General features: G+C 45.3%; 1 protein-coding gene across 1 annotated transcript in view; it reads right to left on the minus strand.

Annotated features, from left to right (window-relative positions):
- Positions 1-26,531, minus strand: part of Plxna2 (plexin A2) — a 203,048-nt gene that overhangs the window by 106,648 nt on the left and 69,869 nt on the right. The gene's annotated exons all lie outside the window — the stretch shown is intronic.

The following is a 26,531-nucleotide window of genomic DNA, read 5'->3' on the forward strand; positions in this document are numbered from 1 at the left end:
CATACTTAACAGTAGATTGGAGGGTCAATATCTCTCTATATAGTACTCTTGGGTTAGGCTGACATGGGGGCACAATTATATAGATCATCAAAAATCTTGTTGTCATCATTTGGAGACTGAAGATTTCAGAACTCAGAAATCTTCCTGCCCCTAGATGTCAGTTGACTGTATTTATAAGTGACACAGGGAGAAGAAATGTGCTTTTTTTTTTTTTTTTTTTTTTTTGTTCTACCCCAGGACAATAAACGAAAAGGACCTGAATGTCATTTACCTAAGGCTCCTCTGCCCAGGCTACATACTTGAGCTAAACTTGTGAGTTTAAAAAAAAAATATGTGAATTTCAAGAACTGGGCCCATGAATCAGAGTCTTTGAGGGTATGGTCCAGGAAGTATCACCTTGTTTAAAAGAGCCCTAGGCAAAGGCATAGCCAAGGTTGAGAAGCAGCAAGATAACCTAATGCTCTTAATTCTGCCGTGCTCAGAATTGCATGGAGAGGATGGGAAGTGTGTGGCTGAGTCAGACCATAACCTCTGCTTTGGTGGGCAATTCCCAATGATGCTGAGGCTGTTTGCATAGAAGATGGAGAAAGACTAATCTGGCTGAGCCCCACATGTGCTTAAGAAAAGAATTTTTTATGTAAGGAATTGTTGGCAAGGAGCCCTTGGTGTGTGTGAATGGGCTCCACCCACAGTTCCATCCCATAGCAGCAGCTTGTCATTCACTCCCTACTCCTCCTACTCTAGCTTCCCTGTCCCATTCTACCTACATACCTTTTGACTCAAGTCTTTCCACCCTGGGGAAGCCCCCTGCCCTCTGACAATTAATTATGTATGCTGGTACCTTTTTTTCCTATTAGACATGTATCCTAAGATTATAATCAATTGATTTGCTCACTGTATGTATATGTATTAGCTAACATGTATTGACTTACTATTTGGATTGTTCGTTAATTGCTTCCAAGATGTGCAGAGTCATTAACATTGTGAAGGTGGATATGGTTTTCTACTTCTCTGTATCCCTCTGAGGACCCACATGAGGCTGGGACACAGATGGTGACAGGCACGGGAATGCTTGAGAAACACTCTTTGAAAGGATATGAACTATGAGCCAGCTGACAGATGACTCTGGGTTCTTTAGTGAGATGAAAAGATTTCTCTATAAGATAGATAGAATAGCCTTGTCTTCTACACCTTTTCTGTTTGTTCTTGTTTAACTCTCTCTTGTCTGCCCACATAATCCTGATACTCTGAGAGTTTCTAAGGTAGGACACCATGATGTTATCTCAAAGGCCCACTATGGGCCTGATACTGCAGTAACATGAGAAGACGGTGAGCAGAGAACTCAGTCCTGCCTGGCTGGGTGGGGAAGGTCAACAGCAGGATTTACTACAGAGTGGAAAGAGTGGGGTGCGGACTACCATTTCCACCCCTTCACTTCCTGAGAGTGGCACAATGGAGGGGGCCAAGATTGGTTATGGCATGTACCTGTTGGAATGGGCTGGAGGAGAGGGTGAATAGACCATGAGCCTATTGAGACTGGGTGCCTAATGGCCTGAGGCCCTATACCTGTGTCTCAAGGACAGAAACCGGGTTAGGGCTTAGCCTTGGATACTGTGCTGCCACTGTTTTGGCAGGTGACCTGGGACCTCTGGCTTGAAATTTCAGCGGTTAGCTCAATGGAATCAAGAGTACTCTTTTAGCCACTGCTGTCCACGGTTGGTTTTAGCCATTGCTTCTCCTCCAAGCTCCACCATTACCCCTTTCTATCACTTCAGGAGTCTCTCTTCATTAAAGACAGTTGATTTGACAACTGTTACCGAAGCTCTTCCTTCCAGAGGTGGGATGAGCATGGGCATTTGTTTTCTTATGACTGAGGAAAGCACTGAGTTATTCATGATGTTACAGGACTGAAACATACTTTCTCACCTGGAGATTTAAGTAGAAGTAAGAAACTAATCACCAGTCTCCACATGGTATCACTCCCAACAATGAAAAGGAGCCTCTTTACTATTCAAATCAGATTTCTCGTTTGGATCAACAGGCTTAAATTTCTAAAAGCCTTCACAAAAATATAGCAGCTTTAAGTTACAAAAGTTGTTTGGCCTGAGGAAAGACTTGATGGTTATATGACTTCTTGTTGACTTGGCTCAATTTTGTCTCCATGGCATAGGGTACTCTGACTTTGGCTCTTGAGTCAGCACAGGGCCATCTCCAATGGGAAATTTCCCTGCCCTCATATCAATTCTTCTCTCAAAGAGAGCCATCTCCTCCAGGCTCTAGTCCCACGCAGGAGCTGCAGAAGCAGTCCCTCCCCTTAGGTCAGGCCTGGGATATCCTGCCTCCAGAAGCTTGTTTGCCCTTTGTCGGCTTGAGCAGCCACCTTGCCCACTCATCTGGGATTGGCTAGGAGCTCCAGAGCAATGTCTGAACACAGTCATAAGAAGGAAGAACAAATACAACAGGCCAGGCCCTGACACTGTGGTCCCAGGAACCAGGTAGTACCGTGCAAAGCTGGGGATGCACCAAGAACGAGGTGCATCACACATGCAGCTATGTTTCATGATGGCTAATCCCGTACCTTTCCACTGTACCAGAGACCTAGTGAGGTACTTTGAAAATTTCCTGTCTGCCACCACAATAATTTAATGAACCGGAGATACCAGAATCAAGTCTATGTAACTCTCAAATACCAAAGCAAAAACCAAACTAGAACAGAGGATTCTGAGCAAAGCTATATTTTCTTCTGAACTAAGGAAGTTGCTGGGGTATACCAGGATAAAAGTGGGATTTTTATATTTATATTTTATATGTATGGGACTTTTGCCTGCGTGTATGTCTGTGTATCCCATTCTTACAGTGCCCAAAGAAGCTAGAAGAGGATGTCAGATGCCCGGGAACTGGAGTTATAGGTGGTTATGACCTGTTGTGTGGATACTGGAAAATGATCCTCCATCCCCTGCAAGAGCCAGCCAGTGCTCTTAACCGCGGTGTGGTGTTTTTTTTTAAAGCCAAGCAATTTGGTCTAGTCAGAGATGTTCCCACAAGTGGTAGCTTTCTTTAGTATCATATTCAAACCAGGGCCAGGTTTGAATAAACCAAACGGCACTAATAAGTTGAAATAGACCACTTATCTAATCCAATCAGAGTAGACCACATAAGAAGTTCTTGTCATCCCCTCAGTGGGAAAGCTGAGCTGGGAAAGAAGAGGAAGGTAATATGGAAAGGTATGCCAGACCATCTGAGCAGTACAATGCCTCTCCTGAGACAGCTCGGCCTTGATGGCCATGTAGACATTACCAGGCTGTGCTGCTTTCTCAAGGCTCAGAAAGCATACAATTTAAGACTCAGTTCACTACGGTAAGAGACAAAATGTGCCTAAATTCATACAAGGACACTGAGGGGTGCTTCTGTAAGAACCCTTATTATAGGGAAACCTAACTGTAGACACCTCATAGGACAAAGACCTTTTTAGGTTCTCAGTGCAGCTACTTTGTTTGCTTCAAATTTAGGTGTAACCCTGCCAGAAGGCAGGGCAACATACTTGTTGTATTTCAGATTGCTGCGGTTGACCTGATAGAGTTATTAATAGCTACCAGTTGTGTAGCTCTTAAAATGTGCTGGTTACTGTTTAAAACATAGCAAAAATAAAGTAATTTATCCTTACATGTTGTCAGTCCTAGTTTAATTCCCATTGTATAGATGATGAATCTGAGGCTAGGAGAGTTGTGTGACCTCATGATCACACAGATAAGGGGATTCATAGAGCTGGAGTCCCACAACAGGGCAGGGGTGGGAGGCTTCTCACAGGAGAGGGTCAAGAGGACAAGAGTAGCTGAGCAGAGTAGATGGATGACCTGGAAGCCAAGTGTCTCCTACTTTCTCACCTTTCAGGCCTCCCTCAGTCACAGTAGGACTATTACCTACTTTTCTAAGGGACAAAAAACTCAGCATCTAATTGGAGGGATTTACTTGGGGGCTACAATTCAGTTTAACAGAGCTGGCTTTGGGGCAAGAGTGTGTTGGGTAGGGCCCAGGGGAAATTCAGTGTCTGTTCTTAGAGGGCAAGAGGCAGGGTAGAAAAGACTTTAACACTATTATTTCTTTCCTCTAAATCACAGCTGTGTGTCTGGACAGAAATGAATGACAACCCCTTTCCCTGAACATCCCATTCAGATCAGCAGGCACAGCTGACTGCTTACCTATGGTTCCTCAAGTCCTGTGTATCAGTTTCTTTCCTAGTTAACTCTATTACAGAGCCTGTCCATGTCAATTAGCAGTCTGTTAGCAGAAACAGTGGTGATGATGACTTTCAAGAGCTATTGGTAAGCAGTAGGACTAGGGATCATCTTGGGCATTGAGAGGAAAATGGGTTTGCAGACATTGCTAGGGCCTGAGGTTCTGGTGATGGCAAAGCCTAATTCCAACTTTTGCATTAACTGGCGCGTGGCTTGCTTGCAGTAAGTCAATTTTATTTGTTCATGAAATAGTTATTGTAGTTGCCAGATTAGAGTGGCCACTCTCCTCTCTCAGCAGAAAAAGGACATTGTAGAAATGAAGAGTTATTCACTAAGATTTTCAGTGCTATCCCATATTTATTTATTACATGCTTACTATGAGCCAGGCTGCACTAAGGGGCAAAGGAAACTAATAAATTATATTGCATTTTTCAGAGAAGATGGGGACAGAATGGGAGCAGGAAAGCCCAAGTCATCTTCACAAATTCAAAGGTTAACCTCAAGAGAGGTGGTTTCTACAAAAATGGCAGTATTTAGGATGGGGTGGGGTGGTCCACCTGCCTTGAGGGAAGCCATGAGGAGAGGCTTCCTGGAAGAGATGAAGCCTAAGCAAAGATCTAGAATGGGAGCTGCACATGTGGAAAATGTGAAGTGTACAGCAAACCAGAAGTCAGCGTCACTGGGGTTGAACCCAGATCATTTGAAAATCTGGTGTCTAGGACCTTAGCACTTAGGAGAGGGAGTTCAGACGAAACATGATAAGGCACCATAGTAACCGGAGCAGACTTACAGCATCTTACAGTAACTCTGGACTTACATGGTACATGCATGTGTGTTGTGTGTTGTGTATGGTATGTGTGTGGTTGTGTGGTATATCTGTAACTGTATGTGAGTATGCACAAATGGTGTATTAGATAACTGATATATAGAATGGTGCACATATGTATCTCTGTGTGACATGTGTCATATTTATATGTTGTAGTATGGTGGAATTGGTGTGATATACATGCATTTGATGTATGTGTCTTTCTATCTGTGTAATGTGTCTCTGTATAATGTATGTATGTGTGTGATGTGTCTGTGCATATACTGTGTATATGATGTAATGTGTGTGGTATGTTATATGCATACTTTGTGATGTGTATGCCTCTCCATGTGTCTGTGTGTAGTGTTGTACATCTGTTTGTCATGTTGTGTGTAATGTGTGGTATGTGTGCTTGGTATATCATGTGTGTTCTATGTGTATCTGATAGGTTGTGTTTATGTGCTTACATGTGCCACACATACACATTCTGATCTTTCAGAGGTGGGTGGGGCCTCTGGTGCTGCTTTCACTGAACTCTGGTGAATTAATGAGTGTACATCTGCAGCTGTACATTTAGTGCTACGAGAGAGGATTCAAGCTGAAGTTTATTTTTGTAGGACTCCATGACCCGAATTATTTATAGATTGAAGTCTTTGGTAATTCAGTCTCTGAGATCCTCTTCCCTCCCTCCTACACATACAGTTATATGCACGCGCGCGCGCGCGCAAACACACACACACACACACACACACACACACACACACACGGGAAGCATCAACTCCCAGAGCTCCTTGCAGGTCTCAGCTCTGTCCTCAGAGCCCTAGAATGGTAACAAAGTGTGCAAAGTCAGAGCTCAGTGGGCCAAGTCTCCTTGAAGGATGGTTAGGTGTCTGGCCCTAAATATTCTGATAATTGGTGGAGAATTAAGCACCGAGTCAATGGAAAAGAGAAAAGAGAGAGATGGGGTCAAGAATCCTTCTTGTCTATGAAAAAGGAGGCAACTAAGATGTGCTAAGCTAAGATGCCTGCTGTACTAGATGCATGCTCCCAGCACTGGTCCCTCCAAAGTTGTCAGTCAACCACAAAGGTTTTTTATGGTGGAGACTGGCAGTTTCTGATATAATTATTTCTATTTCTATGTCTGTTATAAACTTCCCTAGTTATTCAATGGAGAACAGGAGGTGTAGCAAAGGGGTTTACAGGAATAGAGGCATCTGGATGTGGGGGGCTGGGGTCAGGCTATGATGGGCTTCTTCCTATATTCAGAGAAGAGTTCTTCAGATTCTGGCATCTTGGAACAGCCTGAGTATTAACAGCCTGGCATGTAAGGTAGAAGACAATAAATATTTACTGAGCACTACGATCAGTAAGGTAAAGATGCCGTCTAGACTGGAGAAAGTGGCTGGAGGGTGAGTGGAACACTGAAGGCCAGAGTTTTGGTCTAAGCTGGGTCTTCTCTGCTCCTCCTGGGCCAAGGGATGATGGCTAAGCAGCCACTGGTTCATGCCACTTCCAGGATGAGATATGGGCTCTGTTCTCACCATTCTATGGTTAAACTCAGATCCTGCTTCCTAGAAACACTGTGGTTCCCATCCTGGGGCCTTTCCCTTGACTGCTCATGGGGGAGTGACATTAAGACCTGAAGACAAAAAGAATCTATCTCCTTGGTTCTATCCTCTTAAATGGGTTTGAACTACAAAGATCAGAAAGAAACTGAAGTCCAGTTGAGGGGTTGCTCTAAGGCCTGAGTCCTGTACTTCATATAACAGGCTAGAACCCTGGGATTGGGCAGGTCTGAGGAGCCAGAAACAAGAGAAACTGTCAGGCAGAGGAAGCACTAGAGTGTTCTGGGAAACATTAAGATAAACACAGCAAGAGTCAGCTCAAGCATTAAGCAGCCACCGATGAAATCACATTATGCAGAGGAAAAGCTATAATTCACACAGTGCACAGAAATGGGAGGGGTGAGGAGAGAGGGAGGGGGAATTAATAAAGAGTAAGGAGGAACTTCTGCCAACCAAGGAGTCTTTGTTTACCCAAAGCTCATGCAAGAATCTCCATTCACAGTACCACACACAGGTTCTTTTCCTGGGGATGCCCAGGCAGTTGGACCAAGGAGTAACTCTGGGGCCATGTTGAGGGAAGGGCAGCCTTCCTCACTGGGTGTTGGGGTGGGTGGATATCAGTGTTAGAAGTAGGCATAATGAAAAAGACTGATTTCCTCTCCCTGAAGGAGGCAGAACAAGGAAGTCAGCACATGCATGTACATATGCTTTGGAATAGCTTTCTCTCCTTATCCATTAACTTAAACATATTTATTTCTATCTATTCTATCTCATCCACAGTGTTAAATGTTGGGGCTGTGTGAGCATGAATAATAATGTCCAACACTCTATGAGGTAGGACTCCTCCCATTTTACAGGGAAGACATGTTAAATGTGTACAGCTGATCGCAGCTGGAAAGTACAGAGCAGAACCTAAAGTTGGTTGGGTCTGGTTCTGAAACTCTCTTCCACTCTGCTCCTCTGTGGGGCCTTGGTTTCCTTCACGTCAAACAAGAGGGGGCTGCCTTCACTTAGACTAGAAACTAGATCTACAGCATAGAGCTGAGGACCTCTGAAAAGCTGCTTTAGGGAAGAATCACATGGCTGTCTCCTGCACCGTGGCAAGAAGGCTATCTGCAGGTTTGAAAAAGAGCAAAGGGTAGGGAACTTAAAATAGGGTTATTACCCTTTCAAATTAACTCATTCTTTTCAGAAGTCAGGAATTGCCCTGCCTTGCACAATCTGGGATGATAATCTGCTCTCTTTAACACTGAGGTTGCTTTTTGAGCTACAGGAACTAAGTCTGGCGCTTTGAGCACTATGACCATGGTCTGTATCTGGATGCAGAGTGACCTGATATTTTAAAAGAAGTTTGAAAACAATATTCATGGAGTGTGTGTACCGTGGTGCAGAAAATGGGCAGTGATCAAGAGAAATGGAGACTATATTCACACACTGTATGTGATGTGTTTTCTCTTTGCTAACTACTGGGTCTGGGTTTTTATTGCCTCTTATCTCTGCAGCTGCAACAACCTGAGAAGTCTCCTTGCCTCCAGCATATTCATTCTCTAATCTATTCTACCCAATACTGCCAGATTAATCTTCTTAAAACACGTATTTGATCCTGCCTTCTCTATATGCAAAAATCCTTAAATTTCAGATGTTTGTAATTTTCTTTTTCTTGCTTGTCTCAGTCTCATAATTTTTAAAAAATGGTGAGTGTACATCATTTTGGGATACTGAAAGAAATCACACCCCACCCCCATACACACCCCACTTTTAATTGTCCCCATTGATAGAAAAGTCTTTCCAGTTTGTCACTGGAGTCTAGCTAACATGGCCTTCTACCCTTTTCCCATTATATCCCCAGGTTTTTTTTTTTTGTATTTGTATCATCATTTTACAATTTTTTCTACATTCAGGATACTAATCTTCCTTGGTGAGCTAACCCAAAAGCCACATCCTCTTGCACTGACAGCCTTTCAGCCCCACAGCTGCTGGCATGTCTCCTAGTGAAGTTACGTGCATAAATACATAAATACTTGTCTTTCCTCAGATTAAGGACCTAGAGCAGATATTAGGCTGTATACATCTCTGGCCTTTCCAGGCTTGGTACTGCTGTGTACCCCACCAGCTCCTGTACTGCTTTTCAGTCAATGGTCTGGGTCCATCTGCTGAGACTGGCGGCGGGGGGGGGGGGGCAAGTTCTGGGGGAGAAGAAATGGACTGCTAGGGCTTCCATGGGGTCTGCGCTGAGGCATCTGGACCCACCAAAGAATGGCAGTATTCTGACTGTGACCCTTTTTACTTCCTGAAAAGGAGTGAAGTGAAGGGGTGACTCCAGTCCTTCACCCACAAAGAAAGCAGCTGAGCAGACCTGCCCACTTCTAATCTGTGTCTTAGAAAGAGCTGGCTTTTGTGCCAAGCACTAAAGCATCTCCCTCTGCCCCTCCCACCTCCCCATTCCCTCTACACTTGCTTCTCTTAAAAGAGCTCTGTACCTCTCCTGGGGCTGCGATCATTAACTGAACAGCACTTTGCCTCTTGGTGCTTTTGACAGTTTGGCAGTGAGCTGGGAAGTACCAGAGAAGCTGCAAAGAAGCATGGGAGGGAGGCAGGGGTGTGTTCCATGCACTAGCCTTGTGTGTGCTGTTTCCTAGTTTTGTATCTGGCAACTCTGGTTCAGGGCATATTAGCTGGGAGTGTCTGAGTGAAGGGAGGGGTCATATGGATTCTCATTTCAGCCCCTTTGGCTGTCACCTGGAAGCTCCAGGGTGCTGACCTACAAGTGCTACAGACAGAGATTCCTGTAAAAGAAGTGGGAATAAACATTCCTTAATTTGTCGGATATCAGGATTTTCTAGGGACAAGCATGGAAGGAGCCTGAGGGCTGAGGGCTGGGTAGCCTGTAAGGCTATCCAGAAAGGAGAGACTTAAACTGTGACTATTTGGGACCACCCAGGACCCGGGAATTTTTCTAAGGGAAAGGAAATAGATGGATCAAAAGAAGGTGATAAATAGCCTATCAAGTTATAATAAACAGATCCAGTATCACAGGGGGAGGTGAGTTATGGCTCCCGAGAAACCATCTATGATAAAGTATCTCCAGAAATGGCCTTGGTAAGTGCTAGCCATGAGAAAGGAGATAGGTCAGAAAAGGAAGCAGGTCTCCAGCTTCCCAGAGACCTCTGCACCTCCTTGCTTTTCTCAAGACTCCTCCATTCATGCTGAAAGTTGTTATGGGTTGAGCTCTGCACCAGACACTTTACACTAGCCCTCACTTTACCACAGAAACCATCACACACACACACACACACACACACACACACACACACACACACACACACCACCACCACCACCACCACACACCTGGGGCTTGGACAGGGAAGGCAAATGGCCACAAGTCTGCACCTAGCAAAGACCTGAACTGGAAGCAGTTTATTAGTCTTAAAAGATGCTCACCTTTGTCTTTTGTGTGATGCTAACATATTACTCTTCCATTTTAACATGATTCTGCTGCCATCTGAGTCTTAATCTAAGTGCCAACATAAATTATAAATTTCCAGAGGTAGAAGTTGAATATAGTTCATTTTATTCAACTTTTAGCAGCGTGCCAAAGCTCAACGGGGCACTTTAAAAATTGCACTCTATCCTTGATCAACTTAGAGCTCACAAACTTGGACGACAAAATATCTTTTCTTCTTTTAAATTTTATTTGTTTTTTTCTTTTTATGTGCATTGGTGTTTTGACTGTTGGATCCTAGAACTAGAGCTACCAACAATTATGAGCTGCCATGTAGGTACTGGGAATTGAACCCGGGTCCAGTGCTCTTAGGCATTGAGGCATCTCTCCAGTCCTGGACTATAAAATCTTAACAAACAAGTTTGCTTTTCCTTATGGCCTCATCTGCTTTTATTGTCTATTACTCCATGAGAGTCTCTCCTTAAATACAAGTTGTTGCACAGACTTCACAGCCTTGGCACTTGATGAGGGGTTAATATAAAAAAAAAAACATTTAAAAGAAGACTCCGATTTGATGCTAAACCCTTGGCCTTGATTCTATATAAGGCCTCACATGATCATAAGTTATACATAGAATATAAAGTCTTGGAATAGTTTTCTCTGGAAAGTAGAAATGAGTCCCTCTACCAAAGAGTTTTTTGGCTGCTGGGAACATCAACCAAATCTAATCTTAGTCCTGAGATTCTTTTAAGCTTAGTAGTGTAGTTCCCTCTCTGTCTCTGTGGAGGAAGGGAAAAAGATGTTCTAGTTCTATGTTCTTACTGTTACGTTGTCCAATATTTTCTTACAAATTACCTTAACTCCTTTGAAAAAAGTGGGATTGAAAATATTGCAAATAATAATGCTCACAACTTCCCTTGGGCTGCAGCCTTACCCTGAGTGTTGCTTTGGCTGAGTCTTGGTCTCTGCATTGGGCATGTGTGCACGGACCCTCTGTGAAGCATTCACCCAGTGGGTATTTCTGAGTGAGTGCCTGGGATGTTTAAGTACCAGCAGGTGTCTGTAAGATATTGGAGGGAATTCTAGCAACTGGCCTGGACTCCACACACTGACAAAAGACTGACAAAAGTCTCAAGACTGACTATGGGTCAGCCTTTATTGAGCAATACAGTTTTTAACAGTAAAAGTTCTGGATGCATTTGTAAAGTAAAGGAGGGAAGGAAGGAAGGAAGGAAGGAAGGAAGGAAGGAAGGAAGGAAGGAAGGAAGGAAGGAAGGAAGAGAGGAATAGATAGATGGATGGGTGGGCAGTGGGCAGATGGATAGATGGATGGATGGATGGATGGATGGATGGATGAATTTATGAGCCTCGAGAGTCTTTTCATAGAGAAGATTAAGGCTGCAGGGCAGAAAACCTTTTCTTTGGGTCACAGAAGACACCTAACCTAGATCATTGAGGATTGGGCTATCACCCTATTTTTGCCACAGTAAGGCCTCGAGCATTCAGCACCAGCACCTTGTGTTGCAAAACAAGATCAGTGTGCTAGACATCTGAGGAGAATATGTGAAGGAGAAACAGAGTGGAAGACAAAAAGAAGGGAGGAGGCAAGTAGGGTACAGCTTCCGATACTCTTGTTGACTTCCCTCCAGAAGGGAAAGTCGCAGGAATGCTATCCTGCAAAGCTATGAGTGGTTGTCTACAAATCAGTCTTGTTTTACCGGTCGCCTCCTTCATTTCCTACTTGTTTCTTTTTCTCCTCTTCCCAATCTTTCCCTTCTCAGTCCTGGAGGCTCTGTTTGCTCCGTTTTTGCTTTTCTTTCTGCATACCTCTATCTCTCTGCCTCTCTGTCGCCCACCCCTACCCCATAAACACATTTTTCCAGATCACCAAGGAAGATGATGCTCTTTTGAGTGCTCTACCCACGTTTGTCTGGAACCTCAGCATCAGCCAGGGCAAAGAGGAAGTAGCTTCAGAGCTCAGGACATTCCCACCACCCACGCTGACCTCTCTAACGTAGACTTTACTTCTAATTCCATTGGCTTTGCTGACATCAGGTAGGCTAATTACTCCCTGTAATTAAAAGGGATAAACCCCCCCCCCCATTCCTAATCTCAGATAATTAGCTCTCTGATTGCCTGTGCTGGGCAGGAAACTTAGTGTTTGGAGAGGGATTTGGGGCAGACAGATTAGACAAACACTATTCAGGAAGCTGTATTCCAAAAACACACTGTTCCCAAAGAGTTTGTTGTTTAAGAGATTTGGGATGGGCAAAAGGGCCTGGTTTCCTCTAGGTGGTCTGAGGTGCCTCTCGCCTCATGGGGTTTTCTAACAAGAGGATAGATTGGCTTTGTTTTCAGAATTCTCCTCAAAATGATAGAGCTTGAGCTCAGTTTCCAGAAGTCCAAGCCAGTTTATGGTGTTCCCTAAGAGCAATTCCTGCCTGTTCTCTGCTGGAAGAGGAACCAGCAGCCCCCCAGGCTCCACACGCTGCATGGGTGTTCAAAATTAACAAAATGTGACAATTAACAATAAAATGGTCATGACTGCTTACAGCCAAGGACATGGAATGATGCAAAGAAAGTGGGCAATAACCTGCTTAGAAGCTTTAGGGATGACACTTGGAGCTGGCATGAGTCTCCAGGCAAAGCTGCTCTGGGCCCCTATAACAGCCTTGTGTTCTGCCTGCCCTTGCTGAGGTGTCTTTTAGTCATGGCATGGTTTTTTTTTTTCTTCATCATCTAATTTTCCTTCCAGGATCTTCAAGCTCATCCAGAGAGAAGGTGACTTCTTACAAAGTAAAATAGTCCTGGAAGGTCAGAAAACAAGCCATGGCTGAGCAAGTGCCAGGTTGGGAACAAATGATCCTCCCTGGCCTTCATGTAATAGCTTGTCCTCTAGTCCTTGGTTCACTCTTTCTCAAGAGTTTGGACTTTTAGACGTTGGGATGATAGCCAGTGGAGGAAATTCAGATTGTCAACATCTAGGGGCTAATTGACTTCTGTGGACTGTGCAAATTTACTGCTCATATACTGGCTGGCTATCCAGGCTTCTTACTGCCACGGGGCTAGGATTCAAGGGTTCTAAATAACTAGGGATGGCTGGGACTCTGTTGCCGTTCCTCTTCCTCCTGCCCTATTCAACGCCTTCAGATCAGGTCCCAAAGGAAAGGGCAGGAACTGAAGCAGGGGCAGTGCATGGGGGCTTGTGCTCTCAAACCAAGGAGGGTGCAGCTGGGGCTGAGAGTTGACACCTGGAGAATTTATCCAGCCTGAAGGCTGAGGTTCCTGGCTCTGCTCCTCCAGTGTGACTCCACCCATAGATTAGGGTATGGGGGAGGGAACCTGGTCGTGGATGGATTCCAGATGGGCTATCAAGTTTGCCCACAGTCGCCTGTAAGACTCCTCTGGTCTCGGCATCTCCCTCAGCTCTGATTCAGCTGCCCAGCGAAGGCCTTCAGTGGAATGCCAGTGAAACCCAAGCCACCACTGCCCAGTCTCCTGCTACCAGGGTCACCACATGCATTTCTTCTCCCCCTTCTCTTCTTCATTAACGCAAACCTCCCAGAAGTAGAAAGGGAAGGAGTTAAGAATTTGGCTGATAGTTGGGCCTCTTCTCTAGAGCTCTGACTCATATCTCCCTGGGATGAAGTAGCAGTATAAGGTTGTGGGGTTCACGTTCTGGACATTTGAGAACAAGGTGCCTTCCTGGAAAGTCAGTAGGTAGTGGCAGAAACTCCTCATGTGCCTTTGATTATCTAACCCATCTGGTTGGGAGTAAGCCAGGCATGGGACAGAAGACAGGAAGATACAGAAAGTGGTAGAACAAGGGACAGGTGACACCTAGCACCCAACAACTCCATGTCCCATGGCGTCCTTTTCATTTACCATGTGGATGGCTATACTGAGGCTCGGGTGGTTTAAAGGAGACCTGGGTTTGGTCTGTTGTACCTTGCCTCAGACACACGAAGACCTACTGTGTGCTGGGGACAGTGTATGTGCTGGAGGGATGGCAGCAAAGGCAACAGGGTTCACACTGTATCAGCTGGTGCTGTGGATCTGGTCATGTGAGTAATACATTGACTCTCAAAGAAGGCCCAGTAGGCCTTGCGATGTCACAGGTTTTGACATATCCTCACCCACTCATCATTGTTTAAATAAGATCACATTTATTTTTGCCTTGTGGAGAAGCTGATTAACTCTTCCAAGCTGCATGAGGGGGTCACTACAAAATATCATGATAGGTATAACATGCCTCAGTTTCCCCTATGCTGTCAAAGTGTTGCTCTTCAGTTGTTTGAATTAGGGGCTTCTGGATCCTTCTGTTGTAGTCTCCTTTACCCAGAACTAGTGCTTCTAGGCTCTAAGGTGTACCCTGGCAGGCTTGCGGTACCCTGCCAAGATTGATTAGCTGGACTGAAAATTGCATTTTACTTCAGAACTTCAGTTTGGGATCTATGGCAAAGGGGAACAGGGCTCCTACTTCAATGGCAAAAGCCCCAGAGGCTAGGCATTTGAGCTAACCCCAGAGGCCTTTCTCCCTTTTCCTCTCCTTCCTCACCTCTCTCTCACCAGCAGGATGGCTAGCTGCAGCAAAGGGCTCTCTGAACAATCTTGCAGAAGAAAAGCTTTTATTCCCCCTTCTTCAAAGAAGATGCAAAGTTCCCTCCAGCCTCTCTGGAGAATCAGTGAGGGAGCAGTCTGTCTCAAAATGCCATTAAAACATCTCTCAAATTAAAAACAGTCCTGGAATGTACAACTTCACGAGAGAGCAGCTCAATGATATATGAAAGTGCTCTCTGAATACCTACGGGTGTGGAGGGTGTGGGCAAGCATCAAACACTCTCCCAGGGCTGGGAACCAGTTCTGTCCAATGATGCATGGTGGGGTATGCATCGATTCGGTCTCTATGAGCCTCAGTTTCACCCCATTAATTTTTTAAAAAGTAAAAGATTGTTTTTCTCTCCTATCTTAGTTTTGGTGTGCTTCAGCAAGAATTGAGTCCAATATTCTCAGAGACACTGGCCTTGCCATCTTCTGACTTACCTCCCCTGCCCTTCCTCTTCCTACACTCATGGTGCTATTTTAAGTTGAGGCGTCCAGCCAAAATCTGTACTTTATTAATTACATGTCAACTACTCTGTGCAATGTTTAATGCGCTTCCCAGATTGCATCAAGTCTGCAGTGAAAGCAGGCGCCTGACTGCAGCCTGGGTGCCTGGCAGGCTGGGTGGTGGACCCACTGTCATGCACTGAGGCTTGTTGTCTCCCTTTCTTGCTCTGAACTCTGTTTAGGCCAATCCCAGATCCTGCCTGCAGGCCATTTAAAGATGGCACAGCACTTCATGCTAAGCACAGCACTCTGATGGGCAAGTAGGGGAATTTGCCTCTTTAGGAAATGTCAAAGGCCTAAGGACAGCTGAGCCTAACAAATGTATAGGGTACAAGGTGAGACTGATTGGGAAATGACCCAGAGACACTCTAAGGAAGGCTGGAGACATGACACTGATTATTTTGTTCTGCAAAGAGGAGATGGAAATAGCCTCTGTGTTAAGGAGGAAAGGTGGGTGGGAGCCCCTCATGGTATATTCCCGACAGCTTGGTTTCTACCTTTGTGACTTGGACACATTGTTCAGCTTCTTCTTGACCTCAAGTTTATCATGGATAAAATAAGCACTGACTCTGCATGAGCTCTTAGAAACTTCCTCATCTTATCTTCTCTCTTGGAAGGCTCTCTTGGGAGATACAAAGATGGATTTCCCTGGCTTCCTGACCCCAAGGAAACTAGGACCCAGCAGGAAAGGCAGAAAGTAAAAAGGAATAATGAACAGCAAGTATGCACCATCCCACATACTTGACCTGGAGGAAAACATTAACACCCCTAGCAATCCCTGTGACCTAAGTGGCTACTGCCATTGTGATGTAAAGAGAGAGGTCAATCACAGAGAAGTTGATTTACTTGTTCAAAGTCATACTCCAAGCACATGGATAGAGTAAAATTTAGTAGAGCCTCTGATGTTCCCCCAAAGTCTAGGACACTCAATACTGCACACTGCAGAAAAGAAATAAAGAACATATAGGACCCTGATACACAAGGGTAGCTCTTCTCAGCACTGTAACTAGTAAAAATGTAGGTTTCTGTAAGTGGGCCAATCTGCAAAGGCTTCGCTGGGGATGTGGGATCTGAGTTAACCCTGATAAGGACTTTCTTAGGCAGAGGTCAGGAGACTGGCATGATTCAGGACTTGGTGGTGGGCTGAAGGGCAGACTATGGATGGAGAAGAGAACCCAACAAAAAAAAAAAAAAGAGAGACCAGAAAAGCCAGCAAGGTATTGAGTATGGCAGAAGTAGTATGGAAAAGGCCTGTAGGAGCAAGGGGAAGTTTCCAGCAGATACTAGGACCTTGCTCAGGAATTACTATTCCCTACAAGCTGCAGGAAGCCAGTCTTTTTAGGGTTTTTAAACTGTGGAAGTTAACTTGAAGGAGGCAGAACAGGAGAGCCAGTACAAAGTCAGGACCAGATCAAAAAAAAAAAACCTCAGCTTGAGGTGAGCAGAGGTAGTAGTAGGAGGTGGGGTGGGGTGGCTAGCAGTGATTTGCAGAAGACAGACAGGTTATGAACTGACTGTGGGCAATGAGGGTGAGGCATAAGGAAGAAGTCACAGGAATGAAGTCTGCTCCTCTTGATGAGGGCAGAAAGCCCAAGAGGCCTGAGGTGGAGGTTTTCAATCATGCATATTAGAATCAGAGAGAGCTGGACCAGCATGCACAACCTAGCTGAGATGTCACCTCTCCAGGAAGCCTTCTCTTTCCAATGCTGCTACTGTAACAGCATTCTTCCCCCACTATCCTGTGAGCATTTCACCCATTGTCACGAGTGTCTAGCACATTTATACATCTATGCCCAATAAATGCTGCTTAGATGAATAGCTGCACCCATCCTCTCCCGTGTCCTTCTGACACCCTTGGCTGTTGGTGTCCTGACTTCTCATCACCACCTCCCAGGGGGGCTGCACCTCCCCACAGAATACAGGAAGGCAGATGCATTCATATGTTCACCTGTCCACTCTCCTAAAGCTTATGGGTTCTGACACTTCTGTACATTGCTGCTGGATGCAATAATGAACAGTTTAGTATGGAAATTGGCCTTATCAGGAGGAGGCTGATTATATGTGTATTAGAGAGTACTGGGGAATGGGATAGTCAGCCTTGAAGGCTCGGGGGAGGGGAGAGCTCTCTGACTTCCCTTTACAGCAAATCTACCACATACCTTCCTTGCTCCCCATACTCTCCTCTGCTTGATCACTATCAGCATCCACCTTCAGAGAAGAGGGAAAACAGCCCTGCCCTTGCCCCATACTTCTTTCAGGATTGGGAAGTGTTCCTTTCCCCACCCCAAACCAAAGGAGAAGGGAGACAGCTGTGCTTCCTCCTCTAATTGGGGATTTGCCACCAGTGGCATCCTGGGGTGTCTTCTTTTGACAGCCAGTTTCTGAGATCATGTAAGAAATATTCTTCTCAAATCCCAGGGGATCATGTGGGATAAGAAAATTTGGGAACATCTGATACTCTAAGAAACAGGATGATTTGATTCTTCAAAACACAAGAACAAACATTGTGTTTTTAACCCCAAGAAGGAGCATGAAAAGCCTTTCAGAGTGAAGTAGACAGACTGCACATGTCCAGGCAGCCTACCTGCCTGGCCCCTGATCTCTGGACATCACATGCAGTGAACTCCAGGAGGAGGAAACTCCTAAGGACACACTTAGCAGTCACCACCTGACTCTAGCGGCACTAATGGGTTCTGTTATCTCACAGGGACCCTTGTCTGCAGATCAGCAAAGCAGAAGGAGATGGCAGGTTAAAAAATACTGTTGGCAGAGGCTTAGGTAGGGGCTGTGTTATGGGCTGTCAGAAAGAGAGAGGGAGACAGAGAGACAGAGACAGAGAGACAGAGAGACAGAGAAAAAGAGACAGAAAGACAGAGAGGACAGAGAGAGACAGAGAGATAGAGAGACAGAGACAGAGAGAGCATAACCTCTGGAGCAGGAACCGGACTCTGAATCCTCAGCTTCTCTTTCACCTATAATTTGAATTTCAGTGACTGGCAAAAGACCGAGGGCAAGAGATTAATTCTGACTAGGCAGTCATAAACTAGGTCATGCACCCTCCCCTCCACAGCTTGTTGTCTGGTCATTAGTGTGGTGGTATGTCACAGACATCTATGGGAAGCCGATTTCTTTTCTCAAACCTCGTACTCAGGAAAGGCAGTGGGGTCTAATAGGAGGAGACATTTATATACTCTCTTCAGAAAATATTTGCGTTGAAGTGCGTTGGGGCGGGAGAGATCCTCCACGTAAGGGCTTACTGCAGCCTTGAAGCAAGATCATGCAGTGATAATTACTACCCAGGTTGTATTTAGGAGAACAAGGCTTTGAGAGTTTGAGACTGCCCACAGAAGACACAGTGGGGACCTCCAAGGGAATCCTGGAACTTCCCATTACAGGTCATTTTCTATGTCTCTCAACCTCATTCTATTAACCCTTAAATCAGGGAGAACCAATAGGGCTCTCCCTACTAGCCCAGGGTAAGGTCTCTTTCAACTTCATTTGTCTTCATATCCCACAAACACCCAGCTGCCATTCTTTAGGGCTGGCCTAGGGCTGGTCCAGCACTGTTAACTATAGGATCATTGTCTCCATTACCCATTACCACGATAAGGACCAGAGAAAGAAGGGAAAGTTCACAGCTTTCATGTCCTTGCCTCAGGTCAGGCTCAGGACTGAGGCCAGAGGAACTGGAGGTTTTGAAATGGGACTCTGTACTCTCACCTGTGGGCCAAGGTTACCTGGGTCTCATTTGTCAAATGGAGAAAGAAATGCTCCTCAAGTCCTAATGATAAACCTACCAGGGCCAACAGTTCTTCATATTGCTGAGAAAGGTTCCCTCAGACTGGCTTCTTGTCACAGCTGAGGGTCATGAGCCCTGAGAGCTGCTTCTTCTATGGTGAGCTAAGAAGAGACTCTGAGAAGGAAACCCCTTTCCACCCCACACACACCCAGCACACAAGAAAGATGGCAAGGGTATGTTATATTTTTCATTTTGAACAGAGACCATGGAAAGGAACCAACCAGAAATAGTGAGATTTTGAAAGAGAAACACAACCCAGAGTGACACAGGAGACCAGAAATTAGACTCTGGAGTTTTATTTCCATTCATTTCTCTAAGGGTTTATGGTCCAGGTGGCTGCCTAGAAAAGGAACATTGGCTGGGGGACTCACTGAGTGTGAGCAGGCTTCCAAAAGACGGAAAGGCATAGCTATGGACCTGCTGGAACTTCCGGGGCCTGGAAAGGCCAAGCTCACTCGTCACTTAGATATGCCTGATTACCTCCTGTACAAACTATGGTGGAGGTAGAGCTGACCAGGATGGCTCCTGCTACAGCACCACCTTCTATTGACAGTATATGGCACAGATGCCCATGAAGCTCGGTGACAAAAGCACATAAAACCTTCTGGAAACATTTTTGACAGCTTCTATCAGTCAAAAATGAAAGACAAAGAATAAGAGTCTGGGGTTAAGGAGAGAAAAACCAACCAATGTGTACAGTCATATAAGGAGGTTTGTAGAGAACACAAAAGAAGGGCTTATGCAGAGAATTAATAGTTAACAAAGGCACAGGCCTTGGATGGCATTGGAGAAGGGTGGGGGATGCAGTTGGCATGGACTTAGGAGAGGATCCTTTTCACTTTGAACTATGTGGTTTTAGTTCCTCCCCTTATGTGGCCTACTCAAACACTCTGCTTCCCACACCCCCAGTCCTCAACTGAATAGGATTCTCTATGGTGTTCCTTCAACCCCGCATAGCACCGGAGTCTGCACCTGGGGCACCGAGTGAGAGAGAGTTCCCAAAATAGAGAGGGAGCTTGGGGCTATGGTGGAATGTGTGCACTGACTCCATGTGTTTCTAGGTCACTGGGGAGCATCAGTTAAACAAAGGAAATCCACATATAACTTCCAAGCTTCGCATCTCCTGATGCTGATTTTAACTTCCTTCTCTCACTACATCTTGTCCCAGAATTACTCATGCAGACTGTCCCAACTATTAGTTTGGTGGAGTTTCTGAATGAAAAGAGCTCAGAGGGAGAGGGAACTGTGCCCTTTCTCCACACCCACTCCTAGCAAAGTAAGTGCCAATACATTAATTACCTAGGTAGTTTTGAATGGACTCCATCACACCTCATTGTCTGTAGCTGCCATTCCCTGGAGGAGCTGTAATAGACTCAGTGTACACTATATAATTAAATAGCAACACATGTGTCCCCTGCCCAGTGCTGGGATGCTTGTTTACTTGTGCTAATGAGAACTGGCATGACCTTGCTAATGGGAAGCCTATGGAGGCAGGAAGAGGCTAACCATGAATCCCCTAGAGGGGAGAGACCCACGCCCCAGCCCTCCCTTTCCTCATGGTGCCACCCCACTTCCCCACCTGCTGCTCCAGGTGCATCTCACAACCCCCAGTAGGAGTTTTTGACACAGGCCAGGGTACCGTGGATCCACCTCCCTTGTCTCTAGGGATGAAGCTGTCGTTAGCAGCATGCACAGCATGATTTTGTTTCTGTTTCATACAAGTTTGGTTATTTAGCAGACTCAAATACCAATTCCCTACTGAAATTACTGTTGTTTAGCCTCTCTCCACGGACTCAGCAGATGCAAATAAAAGCGCTTGGCCACTCCCTTGGCCTGGTCCTCCATGAGATTGTGTTCTGGCTTCTGTGAGCTCAGGTTAATGCCACTGGGACGGTGTACAATGCAAATGTCCTGTGTCAGAAGATTTCAGTGCAAGCCCTAATGTTGCTGCTCACTGGCTGGGAAAACTTGGTTATATCCTCTCAACCTAAAACTTTCATTAACTTTTCTATTGCTATGATAAAATACCACAACCATGGGCATCTTTTAAGAGAAAATATCTAATTGGGCTTGTGTTTTCAGAAGGTTAAAGTCCATTGTGGTGGAGCAAAAGCATGGTGACAGGAATTTCTGAGAGGTCACATCTTAAAATCCTAAGCAAGAGGCAGAGAGAGCATACTGGAAATGATGTAAGTTTTCTGAAACCTCAAAGCCCATTCTGTGACACACCTCCTCCAACAAGGCCACACTACTTCTAATCCTTCCCAAGTAGTTCTACCAACTGGGAACCAAATGTTCAAACATATGAGCCTATGGGGCCCATTCTCATTTAAATCACCATAACTTGTAAGGAATGTAGGGACAACAATACCTAGGGCATGTAAGGACCCTGCACATTAACTGTGGAGATATGGCATTTCTGAGTGTTTGTACATCAGTCCCTTTTCCCCTCTGCAGATGGGGCTAGGGACTCTGCTCAGAAGAGTGGACTATGTGTTTTTTTTATTATTTATTTATTATGTATACAACATTCTGCATGCATATATGCCCGCACGCCAGAAGAGGGCACCAGATCTCATTACAGATGGTTGTGGGCCACCATGTGATTGCTGGGAATTGAACTCAGGACCTCTGGAAGAGCAGCCAGTGCTCTTAACCACTGAGCCCCAGGGACTATGTGCTCTTATTCTTGGCTTTTGGTTAGCAAGTAGACCATTCTAAAGTAAGAAAGATCACTGTAATGCATCTGTGTTCTGCTTTGTTCTCTGATTCATCCTGAACTTTTAGGAGAATGGTCATCACACAATAAATGCCCAGTAAATACTGAATAACCAAATGCCCTGTTCCTCTCTTTTAATACTGTCATAAGCCCTTATGCCGAGCACATGGGTCCTGTTTCGTGGATGTGTACAGCAGTTCAGAGGTAAATGCCTTGCCATTTACTTTCTGTTGCTGTGATAAAATGACGACCAAGATCAACCTGGGGAGGAAAGGGTTTATTTTGGCTTACAAGTTACAGTGCATCGCTGAGGGAAGCCAGGGCAGGAGCTCAAGGCAGAAACTGAAGCAGAGACCATGAAGTGATGCTGCTCGTTGGCTTGCTTTGCCTGGCTTGCACAGATACTTTTCTTCTACAACCAGGGACGACCTGCCTAGGGGTGACATCACCCACAGTGGGCTATATCCTCTTCCTTCAAGGAGTAATAAGAAAATGCCGCCAGGCCAGTCAAGAGGAACCAATTCCTTGACTGAAATCTCTTCTCAGATGATTCTAGTTTGTGTCAAATTGACAAAAACTAACCAGAATTCTAAGGCACATGACTGTCCTGGGATAAAAGCTCAAACATCTGAATCAGATTTGTGTTTGTTTGTTTGTTTCGTTTCTTTTCTATTGCATTTAGAGTTCAAGAGCTGGGGGCATCTTGATTTATAAAAAAACAAGAAGGGAAATAAAGATAGAAAGAAGATGAACGATGTGGTTTTAAAAAACGCAAGGCCATGTTATGGAGCGGTTAATGAGTTTGAACTCTTAATTGAACAGATAGGGTACCCCAGTGAGTCTAATTTCAACACACGGGCATGAAAGCAGGACTTCGAATTTCTCAGTAGCTGCAAGAAGAAAGACCTCTGGGAGGCAGGCCAGGCTCCCCCAGGACCATGGACTTCACCTCATGGTCATTTAAAAGCTGCCCGTCTCTTCATTGGTTTGCTAGGTTAGCTTGCTAGCTTCCTCGGTAGAGCGAACTCCCTAGAGAGGATCAGAGTTGTCCTCCCTCAGGTCTATTAGGTTCCTGGATGGAGTCATCTATCTTAGAACATCTGGGTTGGGGGATAGATGGCCCCTCCTTACATGAACTCCCACTCTGACCTTTGGAAAGGGGTCAGATTGGAATGACAAGCCACACGTTGCAGACCCAGACACACGACACATACTCAAACACTGATAAACATGTACACATTAATGGCATGACTTCAGGGCCTGGAAGAATTTAGACTCCAGATAGATTATATATGGTCTCAGGAGTCTGGACCAGTCACCTTCTGGGTAGAAAGTTAAACTCCTTATGTTTCTTGGACCTCATAGTGAACTGGATATGGCAGAGATATGTCCCAGACTAGATTAGTGTTGGATGTAAACGTATATTTTGGGTGCACATGGATGTGTTTTGGGGGAGAGGCCAGGGTCACTGTCCTAGAACACAGGCTGGCTGGGGTATGGAAGCCAAGGAAGACTGGGCCTGAGGTTCAGGCTGAGTATCACAGGGGCAGAGAGGATGGGGTGGGATTCATCAGAAAGAGAAAGGAGACAAAGTAGCACACATACAGGAGAGCAAAGGGACCTAGGTGAGCAGAGGAAGAGGAACCAGGAGCCTCCTTCAGTGCCGCTCCTGCACAAAGCAAGTCACTTTCCTTTTAAGGCCTCGGGTGTCAGAGGGTGGGGGAGGAGAGGGGAGAAGAGAGAGAAAAGCAGTTAAGCAAGAGCGTAGAGGGATTCAGATCTAAAGAATTCAACCATCTTTATGACTCTTAGGAAAACTCCTGAATTCCAGGCTGACCACTGCCTCCCCAATATCTGAACTGTGCTGGTCAATAATCATAGTAACTAGAAGCTGAGCAAACTTTTCCAGCTATGTGTGGGGCACGTGCACTTCTCATCAGATATCCCCCGAAACCTCTCATTCACAGTCCTTCATTTCCTCAAATGCAGATGGCTTTGTTTTCCAAACTTGATAGATGCTGACAGGTATATTGTTCCCGGCATCTCTAGACTGCCAGAGGCTGCTTAAGTCAAATGGTTTTCTTTCTGCTAATAACTCAGAGGATCTTTCCCCGCCCCCTCTCTAAAAAAATCTTTTTAAAAGATGCCTCTTTTTTTACCTTAAAGAGACAGAGTGTCATTTATCTTCCTCTTTGCTCAAAGTCAAATGAACATTAAACAAAGCTCAACCTGCCTTGAAGCAGTCGTTTGTGACTGGAGGTTGGGGCGTGGGAGGAGTCTTGTAGACCTGGGAGAGCACATTCTGGGACTGGTGACTGACAGAACAAGGTGAAGCAGGCATGTGTGGATGCCTGCGGATGCACACAGTAGTCAGGAGGAGAAGCACAGTCACCCACAGAGCAGGAAGAAAAGAACCCAGTGAGACTGGACAGCAGTCAGGCACAGGTGGTGGGACTAGCAGTTGGGTGAAGGGGCTGGTTTGATCAAGGAAAGGGGACAAATCTGGCATTATAGCCACAGCCCAGTAAACCTCACAATGTGATTCAGACATCATAAGGTCACTTGAGCCTTTAGGATTGCCCTCAGTGCTGACAAAGCCACCCTTTACTTTGTTAATATACTGTTTTTTAATGAGCAACAAACCATTATTGGCTGATTCACCACTCAGTTCCTAAAACGCCATTTGAGAGATAAATTTCCTAGTATAAAAATAGTCCTTGTTCTCAAGAGTTCCACAATCTAACCAAGAGGAGACGGGAAAAACACCTAACAAGGCATAATGTCAGTAAGCTGATGCCTGATGGAGAAGTGGGTGTCGGGGCTCTGAGACAACAGTGTACCCCGGGGAAGCATGGCTCCTGGGTACTGTTGGGGGTAGCACTATATCAGGACACAGTATGACCTATTATCTCAAGATGGGCTGCAGTATGGACCATCTCAGACTATGTGGCAATGTGGACTATCTTTTCAGGACTGCCATCTGAAGATGGTTGTAAGATGATCCTAGGACACATGGATTAAACAAAAATAAGAAAGTTCAGCTAGTCCATGCTAGAGAACCATGAAAGATGCTAATGAGCAGCTACCATGCACTGCCATATCACTGCCACTGATGGAACTTCCAGACCAGTAGGATCTGAATGTGCTCGGTAGGACTCCTTCTATCAGAGGTGAAGGTGGTGAGGCAATTTTACTGAGACCTAGCTTTTACTGAATGCATACTCTGGAAAACTATGACTCTATGTATTTCCTGCATACCCCATCATGTTCTTAAAATAAATGTAATCCTTAAAATATGAGTTACCTTCTCATTTTAGAACTGTGAAAACAGAGGAACTGCAAGTTTTAGGAACTTAGGTAAATTATATTGTAGACTGTTCTCTTTAACTATAAAATGACAACAGCTTTTAGAAACCTAAAGATGAGGATTAAGTATGCAAATTTGTGTGAAGTGGGCAGCACATTGTCCAAAATATAGATGGTGATTCATAAATCCTGGCCACTGGCATTGTGACCTCGGCCTGAGGGAAGGATGCTCAGTTCATGACAGCCCTAAGAGTCCTGGGTCTTTGTTAACTCAGCTACTGTGATTGGCTGGGGATGAGCACTGGAGTCCTACTGCAAACAGACGTTGGGCTTTGTGGAACTGTGTTCTGCTCCTTTCTCTACTTTGATACTGCCTTCAAAACAAAAACAAGAGCAAGCAAACAACAACTCCTTCCAATCATTGTGGCTATCTCTCCCTATTTCTCCTGCACTGCCTACTGGACATGCCTCCAGCACCGCCCAGCAATAACTGGCATCTAGGGCTCACAAAGGTCTGACCTCAGCTCAGGCAGCTGAGCTAAGCACATGTCCTGACACTTATCTCACTATGTGGAGCCTGGCTTATGAGTTCACTGGTTGCGGACTGTTCCGTTTGCTACCACCTTCTCTAACAAATCCTAGATGTCTGAGGGGCTGATTACAGCGTACCTTTGGCCAACACAAAGCTTGCTGTTTATTCTCATTCACAGATGTGGGACTGGGATGTGGGTCTTTGGCTTCCTCCAGGGGTGAGGTGGGGGTCCTTTGGGAGGTTACACGGAGTTACTGTTGGCATTCAGTGGAACTTTATAGATGTAGAGTGGAGCTGGGTGTAGGGGATAAGTTATTCAAGCTGACTAGCTGTAAAAAGCCCTGAAGCACTTCAAGTGAGACCAGCTTGTCTAGTGCTGTGGATGAAGTCTGGTATCTTAGGGTTTCTATTTCTGTGAAGAGACACCAAGACCACAGTAACTCCTAGAAAGGAAAACATTTCATACAGTTCAGAGGTTTAGTCCATTATTGTCATGGTGGGAAGCATGGTGGTATACAGGCAGACACGGTGCTGGAAAAGTAGCTGAGAGTTAGTTCTACATCTAGGTCGGCAGGCAGCAGGAAGAGAGAGTGACACTGGGCCTGGCTTGAGCTTCTGAACTTCAAATCACCCTCCCACCCTGTGACACACTTCCTCCAACAAGGTCACACTTCTAAGAACGTCACTCCCTATGAGTCTGTGACCACCACACCTGGAGAAGATTTTATCAATTAATAGAGGACTTTAGCCAGTCCTGCCCTCTCTGGGTGTAGCTGCCTTACTGGCTCATGCCAGAGGTGGTGCTACAAACAGCAAAGAGTAGAACCTAGAGCCAAGCTCTCCAAGCTGGATTCAGATTGCTGGTGCTAATGGAAACTTCTGAAGAGCTATATCTAAATACTCAAAATATGAGCTGGTGCAGGAAGCATTAGTTGTGGCTCCTAGCATTGCTGCCTTATTTCTATGACACCAGGGACATGGGTTTGGTGAGGCTTCTGAAGATCATATGAAAATCCTAC

Source organism: Arvicola amphibius, chromosome 12, assembly GCF_903992535.2.
Source record: "Arvicola amphibius chromosome 12, mArvAmp1.2, whole genome shotgun sequence".
NCBI classification, from domain to species: Eukaryota; Metazoa; Chordata; class Mammalia; order Rodentia; family Cricetidae; genus Arvicola; species Arvicola amphibius.